This window comes from Geotrypetes seraphini, chromosome 12 (assembly GCF_902459505.1).
Source record: "Geotrypetes seraphini chromosome 12, aGeoSer1.1, whole genome shotgun sequence".
Taxonomy (NCBI): Eukaryota; Metazoa; Chordata; class Amphibia; order Gymnophiona; family Dermophiidae; genus Geotrypetes; species Geotrypetes seraphini.
The window spans coordinates 4,324,990-4,339,979 of NC_047095.1; the positions used below are offsets into that span (position 1 = coordinate 4,324,990).

General features: G+C 43.3%; 1 protein-coding gene across 7 annotated transcripts in view; it reads left to right on the plus strand.

The window, feature by feature from the left end:
• The first annotated feature begins 4,482 nt into the window (after positions 1-4,482).
• Positions 4,483-14,990, plus strand: part of NEK7 (NIMA related kinase 7) — a 155,855-nt gene continuing 145,347 nt past the window's right edge. For 2 of the 7 annotated variants that reach the window (XM_033916735.1, XM_033916741.1), the window contains exons 1-2: positions 4,498-4,632; positions 11,214-11,305. The gene's annotated coding sequence lies outside the window, so the exon portion shown is untranslated. The other 5 variants (XM_033916734.1, XM_033916740.1, XM_033916737.1 and 2 more) reach the window with 4 other exon arrangements.

The window sequence follows — 14,990 nt, forward strand, 5'->3', positions numbered from 1 at the left end:
GCCCAGCATCCTGTTGGCTTTTTTTGAGGCTGCTGCGCACTGTGCAGATGGCTTCAGTGATGCATCCACCAGTACACCCAAGTCTCTCTCAAGTCTGCTGTCTCCCAACAATGCCCCCCCCCCAATTTGTAGTTGAACAACGGGTTCTTTTTCCCTATATGCATGACCTTGCATTTTTCCACGTTAAAGCGCATTTGCAAATTTGTTTGCCCAGTCTTCCAGCTTGTCCAGGTCCCTTTGCAGGTCCTCACACTGGACCTAACTCTGCCGCACAGTTTGGTATCGTCTGCAAATTTTATAACCTCGCACTTTGCCTCCTTTTCCAGGTCATTGATAAATATGTTGAAGAGTAACGGCCCCAACACCGATCCCTGTGGCACACCGCTCGTGACTCCCCGCCAGTCAGAATATTGGCCCTTTACTCTGACCCTCTGCTGTCTACCCGACAACCAGTGCTTGATCCATCTGTGCACATCCCCTCCCACCCCGTGGTTCCACAGTTTCCTAAGCAGCCTTTCATGTGGTACCTTGTCGAAAGCCTTTTGAAAATCGAGGTAAATGATGTCTATGGGTTCCCCATTGTCCACCCGACTGCTTATTCCCTCAAAGAAGTACAGAAGGTTCGTTAGGCACAACCTTCCCTTACAGAATCCGTGCTGGCTTGTTCTCAGTAGGCCATTCCTCTCGATGTGTTCGCAAATGCCGTCCTTGATCATAGCTTCCACCATCTTCCCTATAATTGAAGTCAGGCTCACCGGCCTGTAGTTCCCTGGGTCACCCCTCGATCCCTTCTTGAAGATAGGTGTGACATTCGCCAATTTCCAGTCCTCTGGTACCTCTCCAGTTTTCAAGGATAGGTTGCAAACATGCTGGATTGTGCCCTCTATTTCTTGTCTTAGTTCCTTCAGAACCCTTGGGTGGATCCCGTCCGGGCCCGGTGATTTGCCGCATTTTAACCTGTCTATCTGTTTCAGGACATCCTCCTTACTTACCTCTATGAGTGAAGAAATACTACTTCTGTAATTTTATTGCACAACCCCTGGTCCTAGTATTTTTGGAGAGTAAACAGGTGATTCACATCTACCCATTCCAGTCAGTATTTTATAGACCTCTATCATATATCCCCTGAGCTGGCTCTTCTCTAAACTGAAAAGCCCTAGCTACTTTATCCTTTTCTCAAAGGGAAGTCATCCCACCCCTTTTACCATTTTCATTGCCCTTTTCTAATTCCACTATATCTTTTTTGAGATGTGGCCATGAGAATTGCACAAAGTATTCGAAGTATGGCCACATCATGGAGTGATACAACGCATTATAACCTTCTCATCAACAACGAAAGATTAGGGGGAAGATTCTCAAAGCTTTGTGGTAAAATTCAACTGGCCGCTGTCGCAGGCGCAAATATAACATTTTGCAAAAGACGAGTCATTCTCAAATACCTGCACATGCAAATAAGGTTCGTGGAGTCGCTATATTTGCATATAATGAGTTGCTGGCGATAGTGATTGGCACATGCGCAGAATACACCCATACATAAAAAAGACCCCTCCCCTGAATTAAAGGACAGCAGGAGGGATGCCCACTCTCTCCCATCACCAAGTACCCATCCCCCTCCGACAGGAGGATGCCCACTTCTTCCTGCTGCCAGTGAATCCCACCCCTACAATCCCCTTGGCAGGAAGGATGCCCACTCACTCCTGCCACTGGAGATGCCCACCTCCCCTGGCAGGAGGGAGGTCACGCCCTCTTGCCGCTGGTGATTCCCGTCCCCTGACAACTCCCCTGGCAGGAGGGATGCCCACAGGAGGGGCCTTAAGTGCCTGGGCCAGATTCTTAGGCCCTTGCCTGATATATTCCAGCCAGCCTTAGACTGAGGTATGGGGGTATCGAGGGAGAGGGTATCACCGGTGGCAGGTGGGAGTGGGCATCCCTTTTGCCATGTTTTTTTGGGGGGTGGGCATCCCTCCTACTGGGGGGGATTGTCGGGGGTGAGAATCACTGGTGGCAGGAGGGTGTCGGCATCCCTCCTGCCAGGGGTGTTGGGGGAGGGGGGATAGAGCAAAATTTTCTGGCAGGTCTGAGATGTCAAAAGCCTTACTTTTCTGTCAATGCCTGAGCCAATCAGTGCTCAGGCACTGACCAGAAAGTAAGGCTATGACAGCTCAGATCTGCTGGAAAATTTTGCCTGTAAATGTAATACTGTGAGGTTAGGGATTCACCCAGTGATAATAAAGAATCACCCAGAATGCTAGTTTTAAATATTAATGACCTCGTATTACATCTGCATGGCAGAGTTGTAGTCTGCCAGGAAACTCGGAAAAGACCACGGTGAGCCCTTTTGAGAATTGTCCAATAGAATACTTCCATGCTAAACTGGCTGGAACTGGTTTAGCGACTATCGCTAAAGGCATGGTGGGTTTTGAGAATCTCCCCCTAGGTTCTTACTTTTGCTAATCTTTTTTCTTGTAAATCCACACTCTATTCCTGGACAAGTGGGTTATACATCCCATGTTGCGAGAATGCTTGTAGGAAGCCTCATTTACATAATCTTTCTAACCCTCCCCTATTACCTCAGGACTGTCCTCTGGTCACTAGTTGCTTTCCTACAAAGTGACACAGTAGGAGCTAGTCTTTTCTGCTCATGCTTATTTTCCTTCTACTGATCTACTCAATATTTTGACATGCTTTGCATCCTTGTGCTGTAGAGCAGTGGCTCCCAACCCTGTCCTGGAGGACCACCAGGCCAATCGGGTTTTCAGGCTAGCCCTAATGAATATGCATGGAGCAGATTTGCATGCCTGTCACTTCCATTATATGCAAATCTCTCTCATGCATATTCATTAGGGCTAGCCTGAAAACCCAATTGGCCTGGTGGTCCTCCAGGACAGGGTTGGGAACCACTGCTGTAGAGGTTTCCTATAGGGACAGCTCTGGCTGTGGGAGATTGCAGATTTTGTGGCTCAGTCTGCTTCCAGGGGTTGGCTGCTTTGCAGTGCACCTCCTGGGACCATTCCCTTAGGAGCTGGCTCACCCCAGGTTTGAGTGCAGGCTGCGTGGCTCCATGGAGGTGTGACCGGGATTGGGGTTGACTGCGTCCCTCTGCCAGGTTATGTGCATGGTGTGTCCCCAGGGTGGTGGAGGTGTCAGGCCAGGGAGGAAGTCAGAAGACCAGTAGTCCATGTTACAAGGCTTGTTGAGGCAGATCTCCCTGTAAGCTGTTTCAGCTTCCTTTACTTCAGCTCCAAGCAACACATGGCACAGTGAGTACAGCAGGGCTGACACACTGTCACAGCGACTAGAAGGGGGGGGGGTAGGTTCTTAAAAAATTTTGGGGGGCAATTTGAGTTAGCTCTAGTTCCATCCCCCTAAAATCACTGCATTTTGAGAGGTACCTGTACACATACTAAACGAAGAAATGTTTTCAGCTCAGGCAATTTACCCTGTTATCTTTTAAATTGGGCAAATTCCTTGTGACACTGTCCTAATACTGCCTCCACTCTACCTATATCCTTTCAGAAGCATTAAAAATAGATAAATATTTTATTTTGTTTCTTCCATTTAGGACATTTTCACAAGTAAAACTTTGTAAATTTATATCTTGGACACATTACCCTAAAATCTCACTTTTTCAGGCCCTCCACCCTTGTAATTTACAAGAGGCAAAGGAGAGCAAAAATGACTTGTTCAGCTTCCCTGGTTCATAGTTCTGTGGAGCTACCAAATTACCCAGCCCCAACAGGGAGACTTTTTGGCAACTCCTCTTTTTGAACTTGTACCCCAAATTAGTGTGTACTATTTGTAGTCTCTTATATTACCAATTCAAATCAGAACTTCAGGCCCAACAATGTAGCCAGGACTGGTTCAGAATTTCCCTCCTGGAATTTGCAACTCTTTAGCTCTAATCATGAAGCCTCTCAATTCAAAGCACGTGCTTGCATAGTCCCCATGCTCACTCTTAAACTATTATGCCATCGTACCAATTATAGCTATGCTTTGTGCACTCTTCCCTGCTACTTCGGGAGGAGTGAAATGATGGTGGGGGAAAGGGGAGGCACAAATATATATTTGCTTAGGGCCCAATAGTGCTAATCCATCCCTGTTGGCAGGCTGGTGGTGTGACCTTTATGAACACACACACAACGCCTAAGGTAAACTGCGGCTCCAGATTCGACGGGAGCTCTCGCCTTGAGGATTTGCAACAAGGACGGTCCTACACCCTTCCTTCAGGCAACTCCCGGAAAACCCCGACACAAGGACAAAACCGGTCCTATGTATCAACGTCTCCATGCGCTGTAAAAAGCAAAGGGCTCAACGACCAACTCCCGCCCCCTTATCTCTTCACCTCCTTCTTTTTCTCTCCCCCCCGCCCGCAATCTAGCATTCATTCAGCTCGCTTAGTCCGCGCGTCCTATTCTTCTGACAACAGAAGTAATCCCTTCATGACACGTCACTAGCGTCCCGCCCCCTCTGACGCAAATTCGTTCCTTCCCCTCTCGTGCTCACCTCCTTGATGCAACTTCCTGCTTCCGGCGGGGCGGGACCTGGCAGAGGGGAATCTCTGGGGCTACTGCGCGGCGGGCAAGCCGTGTGAATTGCTGCTGCTGTCGGCGACTTCAAAGACAATTTTGGAAGGTAAAAGATTGCGACAGTTTGGGAGAGAAGCTGGGCTGCGGAGTCAGAGACGTGGGGGAGACATACTAGACTAGGAAGAGTGGAGGAGAGAGTTGCCAAATCACCGGGGATGAGGCTGATGATCATCATCCTGGGTCCTTGAATACGTGTGAATTAGGGTGATTGGTGAGTTAAATGGTATCTATGCTATAGGAATTGGGGGAGTCTGGGGAGGGAGCCCTGGAGGACCTACAGTGAAGTACACAAAGTCTTGAGGCTGTGGCCCAAGGTGTCAACTTTCCCACCTGCTCGATAAGCAGATGCAGAAAAGGAAATATATTTAGGCAACTTCAGTGTTCTTCAAAAATTTTTAAGAGCCAGGGAAGTTTGTTCTGTTTGCTCATTGTTTTTATTGTTGCTGTTTTGGTTTTTGTTTTGTCTGGCTTTGTTATTTGGTTTTAACCTCTTGGTAGGATTAAAAGAGCATTATTGTACACAGCCTTATAGAATAAAAGTATTCCAATGTAATATTAAATCCATAGTTTTCTGAAAACCACATAGGAAAAGGGGAACCAAAAAGAAACACCAGAGGAGAAAATCACTAAAAGAAATTTGTTACAGTCTGGATTATACTTTATCAGAAAAAAAAGAATATTCTTATTCACCAAAACATTTTGAGTATAGTGGTTCAACAAACAAGTAACCATTTCACTTATGATCAGTGAGTCACTTAACTCCTGGTGGAATTCTACGCTAAAAATCTAAATTCTGCACGCTTATTTGACAAAATTTAAACAATATTTCAGCTAATTATTATCCAGAATTTCAGTACAATTCAGTTTTTCCATTAAATTATATTAGAGGAAACAAAGAGCTTTTTCTCATTTAGTTACTTTCTTTTAGCAGTTTGCAGCACAGGTTTGTAAAAGTCCACCTTAATGAAATTTGGCTGGTTTGTTTTCATAATACTCCCTTTGTCCTTTATGTTGTTGAAAAACATTTCTGAAAGCTGATATATTTCAGTAAATTCAGAATAGAAACTATTTTTTCTATCTTTTGTTATCGGAGCAGTTTATTTTTCTATTCACTTAAGATCCAGAGTCCCTTTTCTTTGTTTTTTTCGTAACTGTCTTCCCAGGATCGCCTCGCCATTATACATTTTGTCCCTATCTGTCCTGTCCAGCATCTGTCCCCCCCCATCTCTATCTTGAGGTTTTCCCCTCTGTGTCCCTCTCCATTCCTCGGCATCCATCATCCCTCCGTCAAAATCATCCCTTTACAAGCAATGTCCTTGTGTTACTCCTTACCGTATTCTGGATGTGCAAGTTTGCAGGTCACATAAACAGGTTGGGTTTAAACTGGTACATGAGGAAGAAATGACCCACTTTGCAATGGTTCACTTCCTCCTCTACTTCCCCTATCTGCAGTAAATTCTACACAGCGTGTGCAGAATTCTGTGTGTCCTGAGGGGGTGAAGAATTCTGCACAAATTCTGCACTTGCAGAATTCTGCCAGGAGTACTTCTATGCCCCTCTCTCAATGCTCTCTTCCCATCGAGCATTCTTCTCCATGTCTATCCCTAGCATTGCTTCAGTGTCCCAGTCTCTACTCTTGGACCCCTTCTCTATGTTTCTGTGCCTCTTGGTGTGCAGGATCTCCCTCCACCCCCTTGCCCGAGCCAGCCTCTCTCCTCTACCCCCTGAAGTCTGCATCTCTCATCCCTCTCCCCTATCCCCTCTCAAGACAGAATCTCTCTGTCCCCCTAACACCCCCATCCAGCATCATATCTCCCCCCTATCCCTCTGAGCCAGCATCTCTCTCCCCAACCAGCTTCTCTTATTTATTTATTTCGATTTCTATCCTGTCCTCCCAGTAGCTCAGAATGGGTTACAAGCCAACATTCACAATGGAAAACATTTTGGACAGTACAAGACTATACAGCAACTTAAGTACAGGAGAGTGCAGAAAGGAGGGGGAATATAAGGGGTCAAGGGGTAATTTGCAGTTAGGATTTCAGTTGAAGAGGAGGGTCTTTTCTGCTTTCCGAAAGGTCATCAGAGAGTTCTGTAGTCTGATTTGTGGGGGGAATTGGTTCCAGAGATGGGGGGTTGAAGTGGCTGTAGGAGCATTTGTGGGCAGTTTCTGACAGGAGAGACCTTCCTGGGGGGATACATAGGCGTTTCTCCTTTTCAGAGCGGAGGAGGCAGGTGGGGGTGTACAGGGTTAGCTTGGATACTATGTATGCTGGGGTGGTGGCGTAGATTCTTTTATGTGTTATCACCAAGGCCTTGAAAGCACAGCGTTGGTTGATCAGGAGTCAGTGCTCTACGCGGAGGGCTGGAGAGATAGGGTCATGGTAGTTGAGGTTGTGTAGGAGGTGGATTGCTGCATTTTGTACGCGCTGGAGGCGTTTGAGATCTTTTTTTGGTCATTCCATTAAATAGGGAGTTAACAGTAATCCATCCTGGAGAGAACATAGGCGTAGAGGAGTTGGGTTAGGTCAGGTTTGGAGATGTAAGGTTTGAGTCTTCTCAGTTGGCGGAGGTGGTAGAAGGAGGTGGCTCTTTGAGATATGTGGTTGGATAGGGACAGGTGGCCGTCTAATGCTACTCCTAGGCTGCGTACCTGATCTGCTGCTGTTAGTGAGGTGGAGTCCCATGATAGTCTTCTGGCTTCTCTCACCCTACCCTCCAAGCAAGCATCTCTCTCCTTAAGATCATCACATACTATCACACCCAAATCCTGCTCCTCTTTCATGCACAAAAGTTCTTTACTCCCTAAACTGTATCGTTTCCTTGGGTTTCTGGAGCCTAAGTGCATAAATTTGCATATTTTTAGCATTAAATCGTAGCTGCCTAATTCCAGACCATGCTAGAAATGATTATAAAAGGGATGGTAATAAGACCCAGTAACTAATTCCTAATTCACACCAAAACATTGCCTCCTATCCCATGACTTTAATTTTCTCAGGAGCTCACTAAAGGAAAGTAAATATCAGTTAACGTCATTTCTCTGTTGCAAGGGTGGAGGTAGATGGCAAGGATTATAAATTGGGATCAAAGCAAAGGCAGAGATCTATAATGCTCAGATCAGCATATAATCAAAACAAAACAGCAGACCACCACACAAGACCAGAGTAATAGTAAAAGTTTTTATTGCACCAAAGAAATACGATGCTCAATTTGGCCATGTTTTGCTTGCAAAGGCTGCATCAGGGGCTATGAACAAATGCACACTTCCCTCTAGAACTAGCAACAAATAGTCTTCAAACTGCTCCTGTGGATTCCCAGAATTCAGCAACCAAGCTGGAACAATTTTTGGTGGGCTCTGTGCCATCAGCACATTTTACATGGCTTCTGAAGCGCTATAGAGTATTTCTGTCTGACCTATCCCAAACTATGTTTAAGTACATATGCACAGACTTGGGAACCTAAACATACCAGACTTTGTTGAGAAGTCTTTGTTAAATAACAATCCCAGTTGTCAGCCTGTACATGCAGTTCCTGGGCCTGGAGGGTAATCTCCTGTGGGTTTAGCAAAGGGCTGCCAACAGCATTCCCCAGTGGGCCTCATTGGTTTACAGTCACACAACCAACTTCAGTTTTCAGTTTCGGCTGCAACTTTGATTTTGGCTGCAACTGGAAAAAAGCAGTTTTGGTTGGCCTCAGAAAGTAACTTGAAATCTTTATGGATAGAAATTCCATGTGTGAAGGGAAGGAGTAGACTGGTAGAGCCGTTCGCCAGGACAGAACAAAGAGACAGATGAGAATGTTTGCAGAAATTAGGAAAGCTGCCAAATTGAGCCATAGTATAATAATAGGCAATTTCAACTACCACAATTATTACAGACGAGAATTGGATATTTAAATACACAAATATCACCACTCAAATCTAAACAAAAATAGAATCCATTCAACCATCACTTAATTTTGAAATGTGGAAATGACTGAATTTATTATATATCCCCAGCAATTGGAGTTTAAAATACAGTAAAACCTTGAATTGCAAGTAACTTGGTTTGCAAGTGTATTGCAAGACAAGCAAAACATTTGATTAAATTTTAACTTGATATACAAGCAATGTTTTGCAATGCAAGTACATACCCTATACACACATCACAACTGAGCCGATGGTTCTTCTCTCTCTGACACTGCAAGAATGTAGTGACTGTTCTAAATGAGCAAAGTCTTGCAATACGAGTACATATAGTATACATATATGCGTTACATCGTCACAACTGAGCTGGTGGTTCTTCTCTCTCTGATGCTGCAGGAGTGTAGTGACTGTTCTAAATGAGCGAGATCTTGTAATACGAGTACATATAGTATTTTGTATTAAAGTTTTAGGGTTGTGGAATGAATTGTCTTGAGTTTCCATTATTGCCTATGGGGAAATTCACTTTGTTATACGAATGCTTTAGATTACAAGCATTCTTCTGGAACGAATTATGTTTGCAAACCAAGGTTTGACTGTACTGTGCTTGAGCGTGAACATTTACATATTGAAGAGTCCATTCACCATTTCACTATAGATTTGCGGATTAAGCCAGTTATTTAAAGGATTTAGGCCAGGATTCTCAAAAAACTGTTAAAAACTGACAGGCAATGTCACATGCATTCTTGTAGGAAATTCAAAAACACGAGTCATTCTCAAAAAAACTCATGCATGTAAATGAGGTTGGCGGATAGTAGCGAAGATTCGCTAAATTTACATGCGTTGAGTCGCTTCTGATAGTGATTGGCACATGCGCAGGAAAGAGGCGTGAATGTGTGCATGTGCTGGAAATGCAATGCAATAAGCACAGTGTGAGCAGTTCGTGTTGCAAAGCCCAGCATGAAAATACCGTATTTTTCGCTCCACCTCACCTCACCTCACCTCACCATAAGACTCACTCACCTTTAGAGGAGGGAAAAACCAAGAAAAAAAAATTTGGACCAAATGATGTGCCCTGTACTCTGTCCCCCCCTGGTGGTCTAGTGGTAGGTTGGGACAGGGCACGTCTAGAGGTGGGCACATCTAATGGTAGACACGCGTAGTGGCAGCCAGCCTACCCCAATCCAACCCGCCCCCAGTCTGCGCCCATACCATAGTATTTTTAGATCAATCATCCCCCCCAGTAATTTTAGATAACCCCCCAGTTATTTTTTGATCAATCATCCTCCCTAGTACTTTTAGGGGTAGGCTGCTGGGCCTGTTGCTGACCCAATGTTTTGTCCACACAGCATTAATATCTAGAGAGCTGGGGTTGATTTATTTGTTTTCTCCTTACCCCAAATGAAAAAAAAGATATTCTGCTACCCCTGGTAGACACATCTATCTCCCTCCACCTTTATTTCCAGAGTCTGTTCTCCTGATCATGAAATATTCCGCCCCTCCTCAGATCCTGGAATATCGCCTCCAATCCCCTTTCTCCTATCTCTAATTCTTCTATTGCTACAGCTCTGATTTTCTCTTATGGCACTGCTCTCGCTATCCGTTAAGATTGCCAGTGGTGATACTTAAGATTCCATTTCCCTACTCAACAGAAATCCAAATTAGGTGGACATGAACAAGGTTGGAAGACTAATTTTATAATTAAATATACAGTTTGTTGTTTGGCATGCAAAAAAGTGCAAAATTCAGGTTGCTGTTGTTAATAACTTCTAAAAATTGTTCATTAGTCTTTGTAAGTGAGAAACTGACATTTAGCTGTTTGGTTAAAAAGTTTAGACAGATCTGATCTAGGGCACTGCTTTTATCTCTTGTAAAATAGAAGAAGTTTGATATTTTTAAGAAGACTCCCTTTGATACTCTTGGATCTTTCTGGAATATTTGCAACCTAAAGCCCATTTTTGGTTTGGCTATAAATGGATTGCTTTTCTTGTGTGCCTTGGTTTGCATTTATTTGTGTTGGAGCTAATCTGTCACTTGATATTTTACTTGGGTTTCTGTAATCCCTTTGTAACTCTTAGCCATCCATTTTGGATTATCATGAATAGTTTTCAGTAAGCTGCAGATTTGGCAATCTCCCTTTTACAGTCAAAGGGCTAGATTTACTAAAATGTATTACCACATAATGCACAATAACGGATGTTAGGCTGGGCCTCCGCGTGAGCGGATCACCGGACTTGATGGACCCAGGGTCTGATCCGGTTATGGCAGTTCTTATGTTATTTACTTCAGGGATAGTTTACATGATGGGATCTATTTACCAATGTGTTACATTGTATCAGCCTGTATAACACACTTTGGTCTAGATTTATCAACATGCAGTAGCGCATTTTGCTACGTTTAGCTTTTAATGTGCTATGTTAATGTAACTTAAGGCAAGCCCTGTTATTTTTAATGGGGCCAATTTACTAAGCATATAACTTGGATTAACACATGTTGATACATTAGTAAATTTAGTCTTTAGATTGTAAGCCCTCTGGGCACAGAGAAATGCTAACTGTACTTGCATCTAACTCACCTTGTGCTATCACAGAAAAGGTGTGAGCTAAATTTGAATAAATAAATTATAATACTTTATACTTAACAGTGCTCATCCCAGCATAGATCCTCATGGGGAAGTGCTGTTTGCCTTTCTTTGCTGTGAAAAATGACCCTTTGTTTCTTTTAACCAGTTTCTGATCTGTGCCGGACTTCTGTTATTACATGATTAATATGACTTCATTAAGAACATTTGAAGGACCTTCTCAAAAAAGGTTTTGGAAATGTGAGTAGACTTATATAAGAGTGGGATCCCCTTTATCCACCTTCTTGTTGACATTTTAAGAGAAGTCACTTTAGTAAGAAATGACTTCTCTTTTCTGAAACCATATTGACACTAACACATTCCTAACATTATCATTTTTACCCATGTGACTAATGATTCCATTTTTTATTATAAAAGTACTGTAGTCTCTACCAATGTGACAGTAACTAAAGTTACACTTAGTAGGTCTTGGGGGAGGGGGATTCTGAAGTCTTTTAAAGATGGTTTGTAACATTATCAATCCTTTTAATTATGTACAACCTCTTTCTAACTTATGTGACTCACCATTGTTCCTAACATTGCAATTTAATATTGCTTCCTGATACTGGTTGATTTGATGCAATTTTATTTCACTTAGTTCTCAGAACTCAGTTTTCCATATTGGTTCCCTATAAAGAATATCTAGAGCCCTCCGCTTCGTCACTGATAATCATTTGCAAATTCCCTCTCTGAAAGAAGCCTGTTATGAATCTAATTGAACTTGTGCCTTTTTATGACTTGCTGCATCGCTCTGGAACACCTGCCTTCCCTTATCCGATTAGAGCATTATTAACCCAAGTTTAGAGTACTTCTGAAAATGCATCTCTTTGACAAGGCCTTCTCTGTTTGGCTGGAACCAGACAGCTTTCCGGGCATCCACTAGCTCAGCAGTCTCTTCTTAACTGTACATAATATTTTTGTCCCTTTTTGCTTTCTTTCTTTTACTCTTAAGAATGGCTTTATTTTATTGAATCTGTGCATTGCCTTGTTATCCTTTTGAGGAAAGGCAATTAATCAAATTTTAATAAATCAAAAATTTTTCTAATAATTTCTACTAGTGTACTTGACACTGACATCAAGCTTACCAGTTCCTTGGATCACTCCTGGTACCTTTTAGAATAGTGGTGTTAATGATAGCCTGCCTCTAGTTCAATGTTTCCCAACCCAGTCCTCGGAGTACATCCAGCCAGTTGGGCTTTTAGGATATCTGCAGTGAATGTGCATGGATATATTTGCATGCATTGCTTTCTTGGTATGCAGGTCTCTGTCATGCATATTCATTGTGGAAACCCTGAAAACCCAACTGGGTTGAGAAGCACTGTTCTAGTCGCCATACTTAGCATATGCAATTAATCTTATCTACTGTATATTCATTGCAGCTATTCTGAAAACCTGATTGACTATGAAGTCCAGGTTTGGGAAGGAGGGAGACCTTTAGCATCTTGTGGGGCTGTATAGTTGTTCTGACATCTCAAACCAGTACATTTTAAATCATTAGTAGCTGTTCTGTCAGGGTTTCCACAGCTGGCATCATGCTCTTTGCAGTTTTCCAGGTCTCGCTGTCACTTGTCGGGTAGAAACCAATGTTTCATCCATCATTCTGTGGCTTTCTTCAGGGTATGCTGTGAGGTCTGCAGTTTGTCATTATATATAGTGGGCCAAATAACCTGATTAAGACCAGGGAGGACCGTTGGTTATGAATTTGAATTTTGGCAGGAAAATTAATTAGTTTCTCATTCTGGTGAGTTTAGAGATGTTCTCTCCATGAAGCTGGGTTGTATGTTCTCTCAGGGTTTCTGCAGCTGGCATCATGCTTGTTGCAGGTTTCCAGGTTTCACTGCGTTTTGTCAGGTAGAAACCAACGTTTTAGCCAGGGCTGTGGAGTCGGTAGATAAATGTTCCGACTCAGACTCCTCAGTTTTTTGTACTTCAGACTCCGACTCCAGGTACCCGAAATTTCCTCCGACTCCGACTCCTCGACTCCGACTCCACAGCACTGGTTAATTTTCAGATCGTTAAAATGGAATGTCAAGTTGAGAGAAATGAGCATTTTCGACACCACCTTCTTTTTGCTTTTAATCAAGGTTCTAAGGCTGCAGAAGCTGCTCGCAACATTTGTGCTGTGTATATAGTGGGTGCTATAGCTGAAAGAATCGCTCGTGATTGGTATGCCAAGTTCAAAAATGGAGTCGGTAGATAAATGTTCCGACTCCGACTCCTCAGTTTTTTGTACTTCTGACTCCGACTCCAGGTACCCGAAATTTACTCTGACTCCACAGCCCTGGTTTTAGCCATTATGCTGTTACTTTTTCAGGTTATGCTATATAGTGGATCAACTGACCTGATTGAGAACAGGGAAGTCCATTGGTTATGAATTTGAATTTTGGTGGAAAAGTTTGTTGGTTTAGAATGGAAAAATCTCTGGTGAGTGTAGAGATGCTCTGCCCACGAAGCTTGGTTGTATGTTCTCTTAGGGTTTCTGCAGCTTGTTGCAGGTTCCTGAGAGAACATACCCTCCCATGTCTTGCAGTGGAAGTAAGGAGGACAGATTGAGACATCTGGGTTTTACTTCCATTGAAATCAATGGAAGTAAAATGCAGATGTCTCAATCTGTCCTCTTTTTCTGGAGTTATATGGTAACCCTAGCCCTGGACAGCAGCCATGCGCACCGTATGGGCATAGATGCTTCGCAGCCCAAGAAAAGCCAATTACTACATCCTAAGAGGTAAAGAGAGTTCCCTTTCAGGCCTTTACCCTAGAGTTTATTTCAATGCAGTTCAACTTATATGGAGTCTCTCTGATGATGTAATTCGAAACTCAGCTGGAGTTGGAGAACCAGAGAAATAAGAAAAAGAACAATGAAATGACTGAAAGTTTTAATATAATTTCCTGATATTGCATGAATAAACAAAAAAACGTGAATTGCAGATCCTCATTGAACATCATCACTGTGGAACATCTGTGCTAAAGATAAGTAACAATTTAAAGTTGGTGTTTTTATGAAGTAGAGTAAATATATAGGTGGGAACATACATGTGCGATGATGGTTCCCAGCAGTCACACACACGGTTACAGCGTTTTGCTAATGACCTGAGTGAAGGAGCACTGAGCACATTGTAAAGAGTCTTTCACTTAACAAAGGTTGTGGATATAGAGTATTAAGAAAGCATAAGAAAAAATATTTTTTCAAAAACAATAAAAACAATAAGAAGTATTACAGCATTATATTTTTGATGCAAACTATATAGTGTGAATGCTGTATAGTACAAATAAAGATCCCAAGCAAAATAAAGTCATATGTGCAAGACAAATCCACTAGTCAGGCCGAGTGTGAAGGCCTCTGGACAATCAGAGCTCTTCTTCAACGAGAGCAGAGGCTATTCCGGACTTTGGTCCATCAGACAGGGACTCTGAGGACAAGGAGTCAGATTTATTCCCCTTATTGTCTCAAAGTGAGACTTCTCTGAGGGGATAAGCAGCCTCCCACCTGAAGGACCAGGAGGCGAATTCTACCATAGACCAGGGAGAGGATCCCTCCATTCACCGATCCTATTCACAGAGCCCTGGAGACCCCCAAAGGCTCCCTGAGGGTGGCTAAATTCTATCCCATGGATCAGAAATTCCAGTCAAAGTTTATTTTGCCAAAGGTGGATTCCATGGTTGTCCAAGTGACCAAGCACACTTCCCTACCCAGTGAGAGATGTGTGGTCTTAAAGGATTCACAGGACCACAGGGTGGATATGGTCCTCAGGAGGCACTTTGGAGCACTAGCCTTATGGATTAAGGCTGCAGCCTCCTTTGTGGCATGCGCCTGTCATTCCAGGCTACAAAATCAGAGCCTAATGGAGTCCAAGCCCTTGCCATTGCTTGTGTTAGCTGGAATAGA